Source organism: Carettochelys insculpta, chromosome 6 (assembly GCF_033958435.1).
Source record: "Carettochelys insculpta isolate YL-2023 chromosome 6, ASM3395843v1, whole genome shotgun sequence".
Taxonomy (NCBI): domain Eukaryota; kingdom Metazoa; phylum Chordata; order Testudines; family Carettochelyidae; genus Carettochelys; species Carettochelys insculpta.
The window spans coordinates 23,778,550-23,796,452 of record NC_134142.1 but is presented as its reverse complement, the minus strand read 5'-3'; positions in this window follow the sequence as shown (position 1 = coordinate 23,796,452).

Sequence of the window (17,903 nt, the reverse complement as noted above, 5' to 3'; positions counted from 1 at the left end):
CACTACATGATGTGCAACTGTGTTAAAACACTTTGGTTTGGGTGACTCATATGTTCTTGTATTCCGGAGTATTATTTTTCCACTCGTAAGTTTGAGGATTACTCATTATTTATTTATTACAAATGTATAGGTTGTGGGGATGGAGGAGAAGAACTAAACAGGTAACTTTGGTGGGTTTTTTTCGTAATTTTATGTATCACCAGCCAGCAGCAGTATTAGGGAGATAAAGCAAATTTTCTGCTATGGGATTGCAAATAGTCCATTCACAGGCTCACAAACACATCCACATCAGACACTTATTGCCCACGTGTGGTTTGCACATCATGGGAACCGCAACAAACACATGGCAAAGAGCTCTAATCAGCTTCACTAATGGATCATCAGGAGGGGCTTCCAAAGAATCTCTTCACCCCTATAGTGCTAAGAAGCTTCCAAGGAAAATCTTCCCCGACACTGATGTCCTGATTTAACTCAAGCAAAGTTGTACCATTTTTCAGAAATGCTGATAAACGCACAGCATAATCTAGACAGATGACAGAAAGTAGACAGATACGTCTCTCTGAAGGTACATGAGAGCAAAAGCAAGCAAATACAATATGTTTCTTATATTTGAAATTCTGCTCATTGTTAGCGCAGCTAATTTGCATGGTCCTCCTCTGATTTATTTTTGTTTTAAAATAATTATGTGAACTGATAAAGTAATGAACTTCAGCATTAATGAACTCTCAAGCAGGATAGCTATTACAACAATTTGTCGTATGAATCTGCAATGAGACCTTTAAAAGGAGACAGAAAAGATGGTTACTCCCCTAACGTAATGGTTGTTCTTTGAGATGTGTTGTTCATGTCCATTCCTATCAGATCTGTGCACGTATGAGTGCACAGTTGCTGAAAATTTTTTTCCCAAACTGCAACTGTTGGGTCACTCTGGGAGACCCCTAGAGCTGCACCTTCATGACCCTCAATTTAGAGCCCTTCCAATGTAACCCACCTCCTCAGGTCCTTCCTGCTGGCAGCTCCAACAGAGGGATAGAAAGGTAGATACTGGAATGGACATGAACACGTCTTGAAGACCAACACTTTATGAGAGGAGAGTAACCATTTTTCTTCTTTGCATGATCATCGATTCGAATCAGATGATTCACAAGCCTCAATTCAACGAGGTGGGGGTTGGAGCCAACTACTGACTGGGGCACTGTTCACCCGAATGCTGCCTAATCTCAGACCTGCTGGGTAATCACACAATGTGTGGCAAACATCTGGATGGAGGACCATGTTGTTGCTCTGCCGATCTCATGAGTGGGAACCTGAGCTGGGAACACTGTTGAGGAAGACTGCCCGAGTGGAAAGTGAAGCAATTTTAGGTGCAGGAACGTCTACCAGGTTGCAACACTCATGACTACAGGACACTATCCATGAGGAGATATGTTTCAATGACACAGGCAGACCTCTCATTCTGTCTGCCACTGCCACAAATAACTGGGTGGACTTTCTGAATAGTTTTGTCCTCTCACTGTTGAAGGCCAGTGCCTTACAGACATCCAGAGAACGTAGACTGCTTTTAGTAAGGAGCAAAGCCACCCTTGAAGGTCCTGCAGAGGCCAGAATATTCACCATGGCATCCGTATCCTCAGTGACCTACTCTGCCCTCACATTCAGGTTCTGGGTCACTCTTCAGAGCTGATAAAGTGGTAGAGATGCCTGATACCACCTCATCCAAAGAGGATGAGGGCAATGCCCTCAGAGGCATGGGGTCCTCCTTCCCCTCCAGTTCACAGGGATCCCCTTGTGCCATGTGAGAGACACAAGAAATGGCACTAGTACCAAGTATTGCATCCACTTCAGTGCCACTGCCAGGGCCAACTTCCTTATGAGCCTGGTCTTGTGTATCCCTACCCCAGAGTGGTTCCTGGACTACAGACGTGGCGAGTGGAGGGATTTGTGCCTCCCACACTAACAGGGACCTGAAACTCAGACCCTGCACACACCTATTTGGAATGGACACAAACACTGCTCGAAGAAGACCTAATGATTTCTGCACAGCAATGGCCCTGTTGTTGCTACAGTAATTTAGATGATATGCAGACAGCCTTTGTAATCAACCAGCACCACTTTTTATGAGCCCATTTACAAATGGTCTCTTCCATGATACAAGAATTAAACATTCACTTTTGGGATGGCAAAGCAGCATGACAAATGACACAATGATAGAACACATCCGATCCCTTTATGCATCATATAACAGTCTCTTGTCAAGTGGGACCCAAGTTACAAAATATCTTCAAAAAATATCATAGGTTGCTCATCACATGGTTGTCACCGGTTTGTTTTGGATTCAGGCATGGCAACATGGTAGAGTGAACAGCCTGAAATTAATTGGTTTGGGTTCCACATCCCACTCTCCTGATTATAAACTGAAAGTGTTTACAATGCAGTCATGTTTGGCAGTGTTATTACCCTGTGAAACTTACATTTGCAATCATGTAAAGATCACCAGCACTCACCTTGTCCTGCAAATAGAATTCATTCTTTCACTTGGAAGTCAAGGGTATTAAGTGTTAACCATAGTAAACAAGGAAAGCCAGAACCGTAATGCACCACCTCATGTTAACAGACATCCTACGCTAGTTCAGAGGCCAAGTACTGAACACTTTCATTGCACTGGAGTAATCAAATATCCAAGTCACAACAGCTGCTGGGGAAACCAGCCAGTACACTGGTAAATATGCTGTTGGTGCTACACCACAGCTTCCTGCCTCTATGCTATACTGTGTGCCACTAGGAGGCACTGAAGCCATGAAAGAGCACACATTGCATCCGGGACATGTGACAGAGCAAAAACTCTCATAAATCTTATCTTCCCATGTTATTCCTCTGCTCGCTGTGGGAAGGTGATTTATGTTTGGGGAGGGTGGCCTGCTAGCAAGAAAGCCTCAAAACATCTTGTCAAGAAGGAGAGTGAAATATGTGCGGTGTCATCTACTACCCAAGAGAAGGCCCGGTTCCTAGAACTGACAGAGGCAAGTAGTGTTTGTAAGACAGGCAAAGTACTGACGTTCTCTCTGGCATTGGGAAGGTCATTACAAGGCAAGGAAATGCATATCCAACACAGCCTCTCTGTTTAGTCAAAACTTCCCAGTGCATTCTTCCTCAGACTGCTGTGATTTTCCATATCACTCCTCTGGTCTGAACTGGCTCCTTGGAGCCATGCATGTTATTTCCATGCAGCTGAATTCAAGCCACTTAAGAACCTTCTTAGTGAAAAGGAACTCTCTGTTGGCGCAATGCCACCCGAGCTCCCTCCTGTGCCAGCCAGCACCTCTTGGTCCTGGAAGAAGATGATGTTGGGGGTGTTGCAGAGGTCCACTTTTCCCACTTTGAACTGTCATAAAACTAGAATAACTCAGTGATAAATCAGTCCCACTTTGCTTTCCCCTGGAGACCCTCATTTTGTTCTCCTTAGCTCTTGTTGTCTGTTAATCTAAAAGAGAATTGTATAAATTTTACAATTATAATAGTTATATATAAATATCATTTATATTGAATTTGTTTTACCTTTGCTTTCTGTGGGGAAACAGTTGCCCATCTTTCCCCTGATGATGATGATAAAACCAGGGCAGCAAGACCCTGCAAAAATGAAGCAATCCTTCTGCAAGAAGATCCCATTGCACAACAAAATCCTCCATCCTCACTACCTTTACCCTTCCCTAACAGCTCCTCAGAAAGCTAGGCTTTGCAGCATACCCTGAAGGTCAACAAGTTCAGGTTGTTTCACATAAGAAGAGCCATAGTGGGTCAGACCAAAGATCCATCTAGTCCTGTTTCCTGTCTTCCAACAGTGGCCAATGCCAGATGCAGCCGAGGGAGCAAACAGAACAGATAATCATCAAGCGATCTCTCTCAGTCACCCATTTCCAGCCTGTGACAGAAGCAAGGGGCACCATTCCTAACCATCCTGGCTAATAAGAATTGATGGCCCCGTCCTCCATGAATTTATCTAGCTCTTTTTTGAGGCCATTTACAGTCCTGGTCTTCACAACATCCTCTGGCAAGGAGTTGTACAGGTTGACTATGAACTGCATGAAGAAATACTTGCTTTTGTTTGTTTTAAACCTTCTACCTATTAATTTCATTTGGTGACCTCCTTGTTCTTATGTTATGGGAACAAATAAATAACTTTTCCTTATTCACTTTCTCCATACCTGTCATCATTTTACAGACCTCTAGCATATCTCGCCTCAGTCTCTTCTTTTTTAAGCTGAAAAATCCCATGGCTGCCACCTGTCTCTCTACTGTGTCCTTCACACCTCAGTCTCTTAGGTCTACTGTTTGGTCTACACTAGGAGATTTGGTCAGATCCTATGTTCTTATGTAAAATTAATTATAATAATAAAAATATTGAGTACAGAAGCTCCCCAAGATAATGACCTGTCAAGACAACAGGGATGTAAGATAGTGACCTTGGCAAATAGTGCATTTTAAATTGGCCTACTAGGAAACATGTATTTATGTAAGTTTTCCAGTCACAACATCTAGCATTATGGAACAGGGTCATTGCAATACAGTCTAACAAATAAATGTTCCTTTAACGTGCTCCTCACTTTTCCCTCCACCACACACCACTCACAGTTGTCCTTGGTCAGTGGAGACTCAGCGTTCAGAAGTGCTTTCAGGTGAGTTCACCTCCTAATTGAGGATAGCAGGGGAGAGGAGAAGGCACTTTGCTCATTCTTCCAGCCACCCACCACTCTCTCTGGCCACTGTTGTTCCTTGTGTCACTACACAACTCTACTTCCAAAGGCTCTGCGCCACCACCTGTGGCTGCCAGCTGCCACTGTGGCTCCTGCAAAGTGGTCTCTTGAGATTCCAACTCTCAGTGATTTCAGCACTCAGCAAAGGAACCTCACCGCCAGTTCAGGCCACGCTGTCTCTTCCACACAAATGCTGTCCCATAGCTGGCCTAAGCACTCAGACCTAATTATCAATGATTTCACCTCCAGTGGTCACATAACAAAGCAAAAGACTCTCTATGGAGCCTAATGAGCTCTGTCTTTAAACGGTGGAGGGCGGCAGATCAAATAGTGCCTGTGACTCCTAGGTGGACCATCAAGTGAAATTCCTGTCTCCACCCTTCCTCTCCCCTGGGATGTGGCATCAGAACCCCGGCTTCGCCAGAGCATTTCAGTTGACATACACACCCTCCATGAGGACAGGCTAAGTTCTGCTGCCCTTTATCCACACAATAAGAACAACATTTCATTAGCCGGCAGGCAGGGAATTTGTAATCCAAGACAAGTCAAAATTGGCCACTTGGGCTCTTAGTGATGTAACGCATTGACCACTTGGAAGGAGGGGCTGTTGGGGAAGGTGTTGGGCCTAGGAGAACCTTTGCTCAGAACTCTGAGGTTCTGTACTGCCCTTGGCCTTCCGGCTGCTTCATTTAGCCCATTCCTTCCAAGGTTAGGAAGTCCAGTAGAATCACTTTCCAAATGGCTTCTCTGGACAGTGTTTAGCCCAGCATCAGACCTCTGTGACACTACACTAGTGACTGGCAATGGAACCCAGCCCTCCCCCGCCTGCCACACGCACACACCAGGTTCCATTTACAGCCAGAGATCCGGGTCAGCTGAGTCCCCCTCACTGATTCCCTTGGCTCTTCCTACCCAGCCTTGATCTCTTCCCTTGCCTGTTTCTGCATCTACCACAGCAACATACTCTACTCCACACACCTACTTCAGTTCCTCTGAGCCTTGTGCTAGACCCTTTACTGCAGGGCAGCATCTCAGGGCTTACTTGTCCCCTGGACTTTCTCAGGGCTGGTCTTATGGATGAGCAACATGAGTGACTGTGGAAGGAACAGAGCAGGCCTGGGATGCATAGTCCTGGATGGGAGCTTGGGGCAGTGTGTGGGGAGGCAGCATTGACCAGGAATGATGGGTGAGGTGGGAAGCCTGGGTACACAGTGGGGCAAGATGTAAGGGGAAGGTGGAGGGGAAGGCCAAGAAGACAATGGGGACTGTGGGAGTGCTTGGGAAGACAGCAGGCCAGAGACACAAAATACAAGTTTGCCCAGGGTGCCATTTTCCCTAAGGCTGACCCTACTTGTCCTTGATAACCTTCCTCATCCGAGGCAATGACTACAGGCTCCTTCCCCTGAAACCTGTTCTTTCTTTTCCTGTCATTTATGCCACAGCAGCTTCCGCATGTGGGGCTATGACCGTCACCTACCACAGTTTTCGTATCAGCAAAAAACTATCTTCTCACCCAGTCTAGTATCCTTTGAAAAGCAAAGTAATATTTTTATAAACTTACCCGACTTTGCCAGTACTCTCACCTGTCCCTTCAGACTATCTTCTTTCACCCTGAGGCCTTTCAGTTCTTCATATTGTTTTCCTGTGTGATTCTCTCTGCGTTGCCAGAGCAGATGTTTTCTGGACTCTGCATGTATCCCACAACCCATCTTTGTGCTTATTTAGTAACTATAAATTACCGTTTAGGTCACAGTGACCTGTTAGCACTCTAAATATAGTTACTTCTCATCTTCTATCATAGCTATTAAGTGTAACATTATACTCAACTTATGATAAAGTTCATAGAGCCTTTGTCCATTTTCTTCTCTTTGGTCCCTCGTTCTTCCCATTCCTTTTTAAGTTCTCTCTTAACCAAACATTGGAAATCCTCTTTACTCAGAGGGGTTTTTAACTCAGCCTCCTTATTACTGGCCAGTTCATTTCCTGATATCCAGGCATGCATCAGAATCCACACCATTACTGCAGGTAATACCTAATTGTACTATCTCCATAATTAAGAACAATAGTTTGTTGATTAAGCCATTACTGCTTTCCAAGACTCTCTTTCTAACTGCCATTATACCTAAGATTCTGTCATGCATATTTTACTTAAAAATCACAGAAATGTCACAGGCAATACAGAAAAATTCCCAGCAATCCTCATCAATTTGTTTAGTGCGCTTATCTTCACTGTTTCCAACAACTGTAGTCCAATAGCTTATATCATTGAATTTGGCCTTTAAATGCATAGTCTTTTTTCCAGTTAGTACCAGCAACACACAGAATAGAGTTGAAATACTTGCAACTCAGCCTCTTTCTGCTTTCTTTCTGCGTTCAGCAACCTGACTTTCCCACGCTGCCCCAGCCCTTCCAAGCTGGGCTTGCTTCTTAAATAACACTCTCCCTTCTCCCCGGGTGATTGCAGGTAACCTAACTGGCTATTGGGCTGTTGTTAATCCTATCAGGCTTGTGTGGGATGCACACTTCATCACAGGGTCCTAAATTACTATGGACATAGTATTTGTTAAGGGTACGGGGATTCAGCCGGGGGGGGAAGGAGGGGGTGCCACCAGCCATGTGCCCTTGGCCCACCCCCATGCAGCCTCAGCCCTGACCATGCCCCCTATCCCTACCTATCCTCCATCCATGCTGTTCCCTCCACACACCACTGATACTTGTAGCCAGACAAAGTCTCCCCCTTACAAGCCAGCTTGCTCGTTGACCCCCCAATGAGGAGCACACAGGGCACGGAAACGGCTGCTGACAGCACAGTCTTTGATGCCCTCATTGAGGCCCAGATATGCTAACTTATCATGACCCTGAGAAGCAGAAAGTACAGCTAGAAGGCTAACAGGCCAGACTGTCAACATGAGGGGGGGGGAACCCTCAAGAAATCACCCCAGCTGGCATTGATCAATATGATGCACACACACAATCACCCAGAAGGGGACGTGCCCTGCCCGCACAAAAGAATGTCCTGTACTCCTAAATTGTTTATCTCTTGTCTTACAAGTGCAAACTAAGTAGAAATGCCCTTGTAACAAACTGGAGTCACAAAGACAGACCAGTATGATCTGGCACCATAGATAAGAAAGAGAATACGTAACCCAAAAGGGGTATAAAAGGTGGGTCCAGCAGAACTCTAACTTTGAGTGCATTTCAACCAACTTCCTGCTGGTCGGGTCAGGTGATTGCCTCCCGAGGTCCACAGCTGGGGACGCCCAACCTCGTATTCGTCTTTCCGTGGAATTGAGTGACCGATCCGGCTTGGCTACGCTGGTATCGAGAGACGCAGAGAGGGTAAGATACACCCATGCTAGGTCTCTGACTTTTTTTGTGCACAGCTAAAGAATTAGAGCTCTGTAACTAGTATCAAGATATCATTGTGTTAGATGGTAACAGATATCTTTGTATTGGATTGTAACGTAACTTGTTAACACCTGTACTTTGCTAGCATATAAGAAGTAAACAATAGCCTTTTGTAACCCCACGCTTATAACTGTAGCTTAAATAAACTTGTAACTAGTTAAGCTCTGAGCCTAACCATTTTGTTAACCCTTTTGTCACTGCAACACAGCCGGCACAACAAAAGAACTTTAACCGTTTGGTTACTACAGCCTGGCCGTGGGTGAGTGTGCTAGGAGCTGCCTGCTCTAACAGTAAAAAACTGGGTTGCTTAGGACCCAGGGGAGCACCTCACCGCACATTACCTGGCCACCGGCTAACAATACTCCCATGCCCCACCATCTCCCCACTTATGCTCCCCTGCTGGGAAGCTCACACAGCCCTAGGGCCATGCTGCTCTGGGGAAGGGGCAGGACTATCCCCACACTCACCAGAAGAGGTGTGGTTCTGATGGTAAGTGCGGGGCAGGGGGGACAAGTTGGAAGGTGCATGTGAGCCCCATGCAACCCCTCTGGTTAAGGCCAAGGTTGTGGTTTTCTCTCCAACTCCACACAGAAGGGAGAGAGATGTAAGCACTGCCCGGGAGCGTGCACAAGAACAAAAGTTTGCCTGCTTTTGGAGGGGCACTTTCCGTGACTCCTGCAGCTGGAAGTGCTGCCTCTTCTTCCCCCTCCGCCTGCAGCCAGAGGAGCTGCCTCTCCCTGCCATGACCCCAAACTGCTCTGGAAGCTGGAGGAACTGGCTCTCCCCACGTGGCCTTGGCACCAAAGGAGCTCTCACCCGCCTGCACAGGGGCTGAAGGAGCTCATGCTCCCCACCCCAGCTGCAGAGAAGTACTGTGTCCCTGCCCCTGCTTCTCCCCACCCCTCCAGCTCCGCTCCACTCCACCCTCAGTACTTGTTTGCTTGGCCTACCTGTGGCACAGGACACGGTGCAGCGGGACAGGAGCTGCCACAGGCCCAGCACTCCCTCTCTCAAAAAGCTAAATGAGGAGCCGATGGGCAGAGCTGTGGCATGCGGTGAAGCCAGGACTCTGCCACTCAAGTGGCTGTCCAGCAGTACTGAGTCAGCACAAAGAAGGAAGTAATCTGTGCTGGGTAAAAGGGTAACATGTACTATTCTCCTACGAAGCAAGATGAGAACCAGAGTCCAATATCAGCTCTCAGAACCACAGCTGAATCACTGCTCTGTTCCTGGGGCAGCACAGCTACGCTCTTGGAGCAGACTGCGAAGGAACACCCGGGCCGGAATAGGACACAAGCATGAGCTGGCAAGCCAGCTGCCAGTTTTAATTGGTTAATTGCTAACTAAAAATATTCCTCTGTTATCTCTTTGCATGTGTTACTGCACATATGCATTGTTTTTTACTCTATGCCATATTTGGACATTTCACAACAAGACACTGCATGGTTCCCAGGTAATTATAATGCATCATGTTGGTATTTTGTGAAAAAATAATCTGCAACTCATAGATTAAGAAAAGTGTTTAGCAGTCATTCCTTTAGGCTTTGAAAACAACAATCCCGTGACATGTCACAGGTGGGCACTGGGCAACCCTCCACCCTAGAATTGTTCCACTCTGCTCTCTCACATCAGTATTGCTTTGGTCAGTGCCTTCTTTGTAAAAAAAAAAAAAAAAAAAGAAGTGTTGGTGTGTTGGTACTCAGACAACTTCCTGACCCCTCGCCCCCAGCCAATCCCATGGCTGGGGCTGCCAATGTGCCAGCAAGTACCAGCAAAAAAAAAAAACCTCTGGCTCTGGTACTTTACTATCCAGTATCGACCTACTGCCTCTTGTGCCAAATGATAAAAATGTGCACTGTTTTTTATAATGCACACACTAGAGCTTTGACACATGTTCACAACAAAAGTTAAAATAACACAAAACTCATCTGGTTTCAAATTCCATTGCAGACTAGGGTTAGAAACTCACTCTAAGGGCTTGTCTATCACAGCAGCGTCAACTTAACAAGTCTGGTGAAGACACGATGGGTCAGTGGGACAGCACTTTCCTGTCAACTTCAATATTCCACCACCCAACAGGAGAGTGTCTCTTACTAACAGAAGTCGATGCAAATTGTATCGCTCGGGGGGTGACTTTTTCATAACGCTGAGCTGCGTAACTTACATAAACTTAAGTGGCAGTGGAGACTAGGCCTAAGTTTGCCAAAAAGATCACTGACATTTAAGAACCTTCCCAATAAAACCAAGCACAAAGTTTTAAGTAAACCAGAAACATTGTGATCACAATATGATTACAAGATCATGACATTAAAGTATGTGCTGAATCAACTTTTCAAACACATCCATGTTCTGGGGCATCCAGCTCGCTCTGGTATGTGAATCTGCTATATGAACATGAAACACCGGCAGGGGTTCACATCTGCAAATATATCCTCATGCATCCACTTGCATACAAGGGCCTGCAGAGCCTATAAGGAAAGACTGTGATTAAACTTATTTCACTACTTATATAAATCATAACTGAGCCTTGATTTTTTTTACAGGCATAACACTAGTGAATACTGTAGGCCACTTACTGCCATGTTTTTAAAAGTGGTTTTCTTCAAATTGCAGTTGAAGTTCCTGAGATGGGTTTTTATTGTTGTTTCCTTGGCATTCCTTATCCACTGAGTAACACCATTGAAATCAGCTTCTATCACCTTGGTAACACTTGTAATAATTCATCCTTTAGATCCTGAAATAAAACGAAAGAATGAAAACCTGCTCAGTGAAAATGTGCATAAAAGATCAACTCCTGTAAGCTTTTCCCATATAACGTAGCCCCATTATAATTAATAAAATTAATAATTATAATAATAATTAATAAATAAATAAATTATAATAATAATTAATACAAGTACAAGTTGAACCTCTTTAGCCCGGCACCCTCAGGACCTGACCAGTGCTGAACAAGAGAATTTGCTGGACCACAGGAAGTCAATATTGTCTAGCAACATTACCAATATTTCCACTGCTTACTGGGCTCTTAGAAGATATTTGGAGGTAAATTACAGCTAAATAACAGCACACAACACTTAGAGCCAGGATTGGTGGCTGTAAACAAACTTTATGGGACCATGGGAAGCTTGGCCACACACATGATGTGCATCAGGTTGGATTACAGATGTTGCTGAGCAAGAGACTGCCAGACTACAGAGGTTCAACCTGCACTCACATAACAGAGGGAAGAACATTTGGTTCAAATGTTTTAATAGAAGAATACAATAAAAAAAATATAGAAAATTCTTACTAACGTATAATCAAATGTAAGATTATATAACTATTAAAGCTGCAGGACCCCATCAATTACTGATATGCTCAGAAGTTACTGGGTTTCATGCAGTATTGCTGGGTGAGTATTATACACGAAATCAGACTAAAAGTCCCTTCAGATCTCAATATAGATGAGTCTATTAAAATTTACTTGCACTTTTTTTTGCATATTAAAAGCAGTTTGTTGTAATTCTCTTTAAGTTCAGTTCCCTCAAACTCTTTGCACTGACTCCTACGTGACTGATTCATGAAAACTGCCCCCATTGATCTTAAAGGGGCTAATCAAGGAAATACGGCAAGCAGGATTTCACCATTTATGTAAGTGTCCATTCCACTTCAGTTTAGGTTAAATTACTTTTGTTACATTAAGTCCAACAGTGAAAATTCTAAGTTAGCATTTTGGAATGAATGGGTTTCTATGTTCCTCTGAAAAACTGTCTGAACGATTGATCAATGGTTCTGTTGCTACTGCAAAAAGAATGAGGATTGATCACTCTTTCAAACTTTAGAATGGAGGAAGATATACTTTATTATAGGATTTATAGAATCACTGCTCAGATTAGACTTTTTCCAGCTAAACAAATTTGGCCTAGGGAAAAAAACAGGGAAAGTCATAAATGAGAAATAACCATACTACCTCCTCATTAGACCATGTTTGCAATGTTTTCTGGGATGTTCTACTTTGCTGTATTAGGACAAATTTCTTGTTTTTTCCAGCTCCCAAACAGAACAATAATGACAGCAGTGTCCAAAAAAAAAAGTTTCTTATAATTAACTAAGTTGTGTAACATTACCAGGATATTAGGAAAAAGGCCAAAGAATTTCACATTGTAGAACTGGGCATATCATCAGATATAGTAATTTTGATCACATCTTCAGACTAGCCTGATTTTATAAGTTTCCCAACCTTCTTTCAGCCAAAAGTCTTTGGGATGCCATCTGTTTCTAATGATACAAAACTAAAATATTCAGTCTCCTTTTCACTGTACTACATTAAAGTTTAAAACATCAGTAGAACAAAATCCATTCTTTTTCTATCAGACCACTGACATTTTTATTAGTTTGGCTAATACACAGTGTTTATTTTTTATAAATACTGATGGACATATAATACTTAAATGAGATGGTATTATATAATATACTGGACCTGAGCTTCTGCTTTTGATTCACAGACTATGGATGTTTATGGGAGACTTTCAACTGGCATCAATGAACTTTGGATCAGGCCCACATTGTGTGTGAGACTGGAATTTGGCCCACAGAGAACAGTGTGTTAAAGAATTTATAAGATTTCAATGCTTATCCCAATGGGGAAAGGTTCAAATTATATGTACAGTAGCTACTATAATAACCAGCAAGCAGGATACAATCTTGCATTCCTTGCATACTCAATCTCCACGCAGAAGTTCATTGGAGTTTTGGCTCTGTAAGGAATGCAACATCAAATTTTTGGTACAGAAATGCTTTAAAAGAATATGTTTTTCTAAAAGATACAATCTGTATCCAATCTGTAAATATGTTATTTGGGTCCAATTTTCATGGGGGCCTATTAAGTGTTAGTCTATGTCCACATGTTCCAGCAATTCACACTGGGAGGGAGATGTGAATTGCAACATGCACTAGCAAGCAGCTCACATGGACAATGCATGTGCGAACCAGAAGGCACCAAAGTTTGCATTAACTTAGTCCTCTTTCAACAGGACTAAGTTAATGAGAATTTGGTACTTTTTAGTTCATGCCTAAAGTATCCACACAAGGGAGTTAGAGCACCACATGCTGCAATTTACACCCCTGTTCTCTAAACTGTGGAGCCAGCCCTTACATTTCCAGCAGTAACTGAAAGGCATGGGATTTGGACACCCAGGTTATCTGCCTTTACAAACCTTTCAAAGTCTTGTCCTCTAAATACAGTTTATTGGCCCTGAACTCAGCATCTACACAGTTTTCAGGTTCCTGAAGTTGCTTTGTTGATCTTACCAAGATGGCAGTCTTGCAGGCAGTAACAGAGGCCAAGATTTTCAAAAAAGCGTAAGTCCACAAATACTTTAATAAGAAGCCAGATATTCAAGTGCTGAGCAACACTGATGTTGTGCCACATATTTAGGAATCCATACTGAGGCGCCCATATTTGAAAATATTGGCCAAAGTGCTGGGTACTACATTGATATTTGTGTAGCTTATGGATGATGATGATGATGATTGCCCTAATAAAATTGGGACCCCATTATGCTGGACACTGGACACATACATAAAATGAAAGAGCAGTCTCTGCTTCAAAGAGCTGAAATCATACACAATATTTAAGGAAAAAACAGGGACAATTCAACTTCCTATTTGTAAAATCAAAATTAGTTTTACTCTAATGAATGATCGTTGCCTTCTGAATATCTACCTTAGTCTTCTCAATCAGTTTTATCGCTATCCAGCGGGGTGAAATGCTAACTCTACAGACTTCCTTTGGCTTCAAAGGCATCAGAGGCATTTAAATAACACCCACAAGGTATTCTCCAAAGTTGACTTCACAGTGTACCTCCACCAGGTTCTAAGAGTTCTTGTAGGGTAGGTTTGCTTTTGCTTCTTCTTTGTTCTGTTTTTCCACGTTTCCTCCATGGTAGTTTTCTATCTTGCTATTACTAAATGGGTAATACATACAGTTCTGAATCCTGCATTCCTTACTCAGTTCCTTTCAACAGGAGTTTTGCCTATGTAAAAAAAGGTCTGAGAGAGGATCGCAGGAATTGGCCCACATGGAGTTACATGTTAGCTGTTATTGTTCTCCAAGAGTGCATTTAAGGTTTTGGGAACAAACAATAAAACGAACAGCTGAACAACTTTAATCATGGCCCAGTTCCTAGTTACAATTATTTTAAACTATCCCACCACCGGCTAGTCTCTGAATTTCTTCCCAATAAAAAAAAATATGCAAAACTTAAAGGAATACTCTTATTAAGTAAATGGTTTTCAAATGTGACCTACCATGGCATCTGATTCAAATTCAGAAGTAACTGCTCCCTGAAATTTATGTGTTAGGTGCACATAGATACAATTTTGAATTTGTCACACGCACTACATGCTCCTGAAGCAAGTTCTACAGGAAAATATATTTTGCTAGGCAAGTAAAGCAAGCTGCCTTTGAAACACACCCTTCACCAGCAACAGAATAGAAGACCACTCTAAACACAGATATTGCTTCATTTCTCATGAAAGATACATATTATCCCATCCACATTTCAGAACACATATGGGTGGGGGAGAGAGAACATCCAAATAAGCTCTGAACTTTGCTAGATACCTCTCTGTAACTTGACATGTAGATGCTACCCATATCAAAAAATGATATGCAGTTGAGTGCTACTTAACCAATAGCTCCCCCATCTCCCACCCAAATCCTTTCTTCTGGACAAGTAACTGAATGTTAGAGATAGAGTGGGCCCTAAGATGCAAAGACATGAGAACAAACTATGAAGCAGAGAGAAAAAATACTGTTTTTCTCCTGATACTGTTTATCTTTTAAGATGCCCTCTTCATTCATGGTCTCATCCAAGGCCCACTGAAGTCAATATGAAGACGCCTGTGAACTTTAACATTTATTATTGCTGTTTATTATTCGTAGTATAGTAATACCTAGAGGCCCCAACTAAGACACTGCCCCATTGTGCTAGGCCTTGCACAAACACACAGCATGGGACAGTCCCTACACTACATATATCACATTCTAAAAAGGCAATAAAGACTGTGGAAATAGGAAAGTGAAGTGGCTAGTACAAGATTGCAAAGCAGGACAGTTTCAAAAGCAGGCAGATAACCCAGGTGGGAAGGTATAAAGGACACCATTGTTCTGGGATCAGAGGCCTGCAAATGGCTGATTCATAAAGCATTCTGCATTTGAGTAAAGAGCTAGCCCTTAATGGCCTAATCCTTGTAAAGAAAGGCAACAGAGGGAAAGAGAGGGAAGAGATAACAATACTTTCCAGAAAGCTGAGTGGCATGTGGCCATGTGCCCAAAAGACTGCTGCTGAAGCAGCTGCAGAGGGGAATTGCTCCAGGAACCAAATGGTCAGAAGGGAGTTTCTATGAAGTCCTTTTATTATGGAGGCCCTGAGGTAAGAGCCAGGACATTTTGGGTTGCTGAGCCTACTGATGAGAGAGACACAGACCTGGGGAAGGGACTACTCAGCTTGCATGAACTTTAAGGAAAGAGTCTGTGTGATTTTGTTAATGAGGCTTGAAATAAAAAACAATTAAGCATGCTAGATACTGCTTCCCTCTCTTCTGGGAGGGCGCTTTAGACAGCATTGTCCCAGAGCGTGAGCTGGCTCAGCAAGAGCAAAACCTGGCCTGGTAAGAGGTCCAACATGATAGGCCCCAGCCCTATACACTGGGTCTCATGACTCCCGGTCCAGGGCCCTAGTCACCATGGTGCCTGCCAATGAGCTTTCACCTGTGAGTACTCCTCTGTTTATAAATCCAAGGGCAGCATCAGCCCTTAGGGTCACAGGATCGCACTGACAGCTTTCACTGAGATGTTTGTCCATTCTGACACCTAAGTCCTTTACAGAGTCACTGCTTTCTAAGGTACTGTTGCCTGTTCAGAAGTAGGGTCTGCATTCCTTGTTCCTTTGCATACAATTAATGTTGAGGCTCTGGGCAGCAAGAGCTGCCATGGAAATTTTCACTGGATGCTCTAGGGGATTTCCCAAACATTCTGCTTACTTAGGGTCCAATCCCATTCCTAATCTAATCAATGGGGACTTCAGTGAGAGCTGGATCAGGTCCTACAACAGAGTCTCTTTTCTTCACCATCACTCTCCAAAGGCCAGAATTATGCAAATCCATACATATTTTCTTGCAAACAGACTATTGCTGGAATTTGGTGAGATGTGGAGCTTGCCATATAGGCTCTGCTGAGGAGTAGCTTTAACACCACATCAACATGCGGCTAATATTTCCACGTTTTCAACCTCGTGTGTGATGAAAACACTTATGCCCCTTGTGTTAGTTAGTATACCACTTGGATTCTTAGATGTGAAAGGACTGCTATGGAAGCCATTATAAACACAAGTGATTACAGTGTTTACAACTCTCACTCGGTCTGCTCAGGTTCTTGCATTTCACTTAACTTGGAAAAAGAAATCTGACAATTTGGTTCCAATCTGCTGTTTTCAAGTTGAAATTTGCAAAGCTGTCCAGGGCATGTAAACCCATCTCGCTGTGATAATTTCAAGTAATGACTACACTGCATAGTAATGTCACAGAAGTGTAATATTTAAATAGAAATATCCATTTTCTTTTATTGTTAATTATTCATTAACACAGCTATTTTCACAATGTTTGTGAATATATTTCCATTGCACCTCAAACTCCCCACCCCCCCAAAAAAACCCTCTGATTTTTGGATCTATACTGCTCGATAATGTCCACTTAAATACATTCATGATGAAAATAAAAGATCATGAACTTGAGCTCTGGGCAACAGGACAAGCCCATAAACAATTCAGGCAGTTTCTTTATATAAAAGTTTGGTTGGAACAGTAAACTGCCAAAAGTTATGCAGCCATCAGTAAAAGTAAGTTGCAGACATTAATTCAAGAAAGAATTGGATGATGTTTTGGAAAAGAAGGAAATATTGTAGTACCACAGTCACTAGCTCTGTTTTGTTGTGATGATGATGATGGTGATGATGATGATTACAGCATTTTAAGTATTTCATTAACACAACAAAAGTAGCAAACTTTGGCTTTTCTGTGGGTCTGACCACAGAGACTGACCCTTATGAGCTTAACAGTCTAGTCAGACAGATTCTTTGCAAGACTGTGCCTATGTTTTTGCTCTCGCTCTCTCTCTCTCTCACACACACACACACACAATCCATTTTTGTATGGGGTGTCCCAGGGAAGAGTCAAGCCTAGCCAAAACAGAAGAAAACATTGGAGCCTAGCAAGACAGATTAGAAAGGTCAGATAATATGGTTAAGATGGATGGATGGATAGATGGATAATTCAATGACTAATGGTGGAATAGAAATTCCAAGATGAAAGGCATCTTAGTCATGATCTGAACAGTACCCAGATGATCACCGGCAATTATGCACAAACAAAAGGAAGGCTATTGCAGAGGAGAAGTGGTGAAAGAATTAGACACAATAAGAAGGTGCAAATTAATTTTGTATAAACAGACTCTTGTGCCACAATAAAGTCAATACTAACCTACTTCTCATAGGGAGAGACTGGTTGTTCTTGTTTGCAAGAGATGCAGAAGGACAAAACATTCACCCACAATTGATGTGGAATGGAGGAAAGAAAATACAATATACTGAAAATCAGGATCAGGAGACTTGAGGATTTATGGCAGCAATCACATTCCATCTTTCAGGTGAGTTGTCTTCCCCTCTGCTGTCATTTTGGTGCCAAGAACAAAAGCCATGGTGCTGCC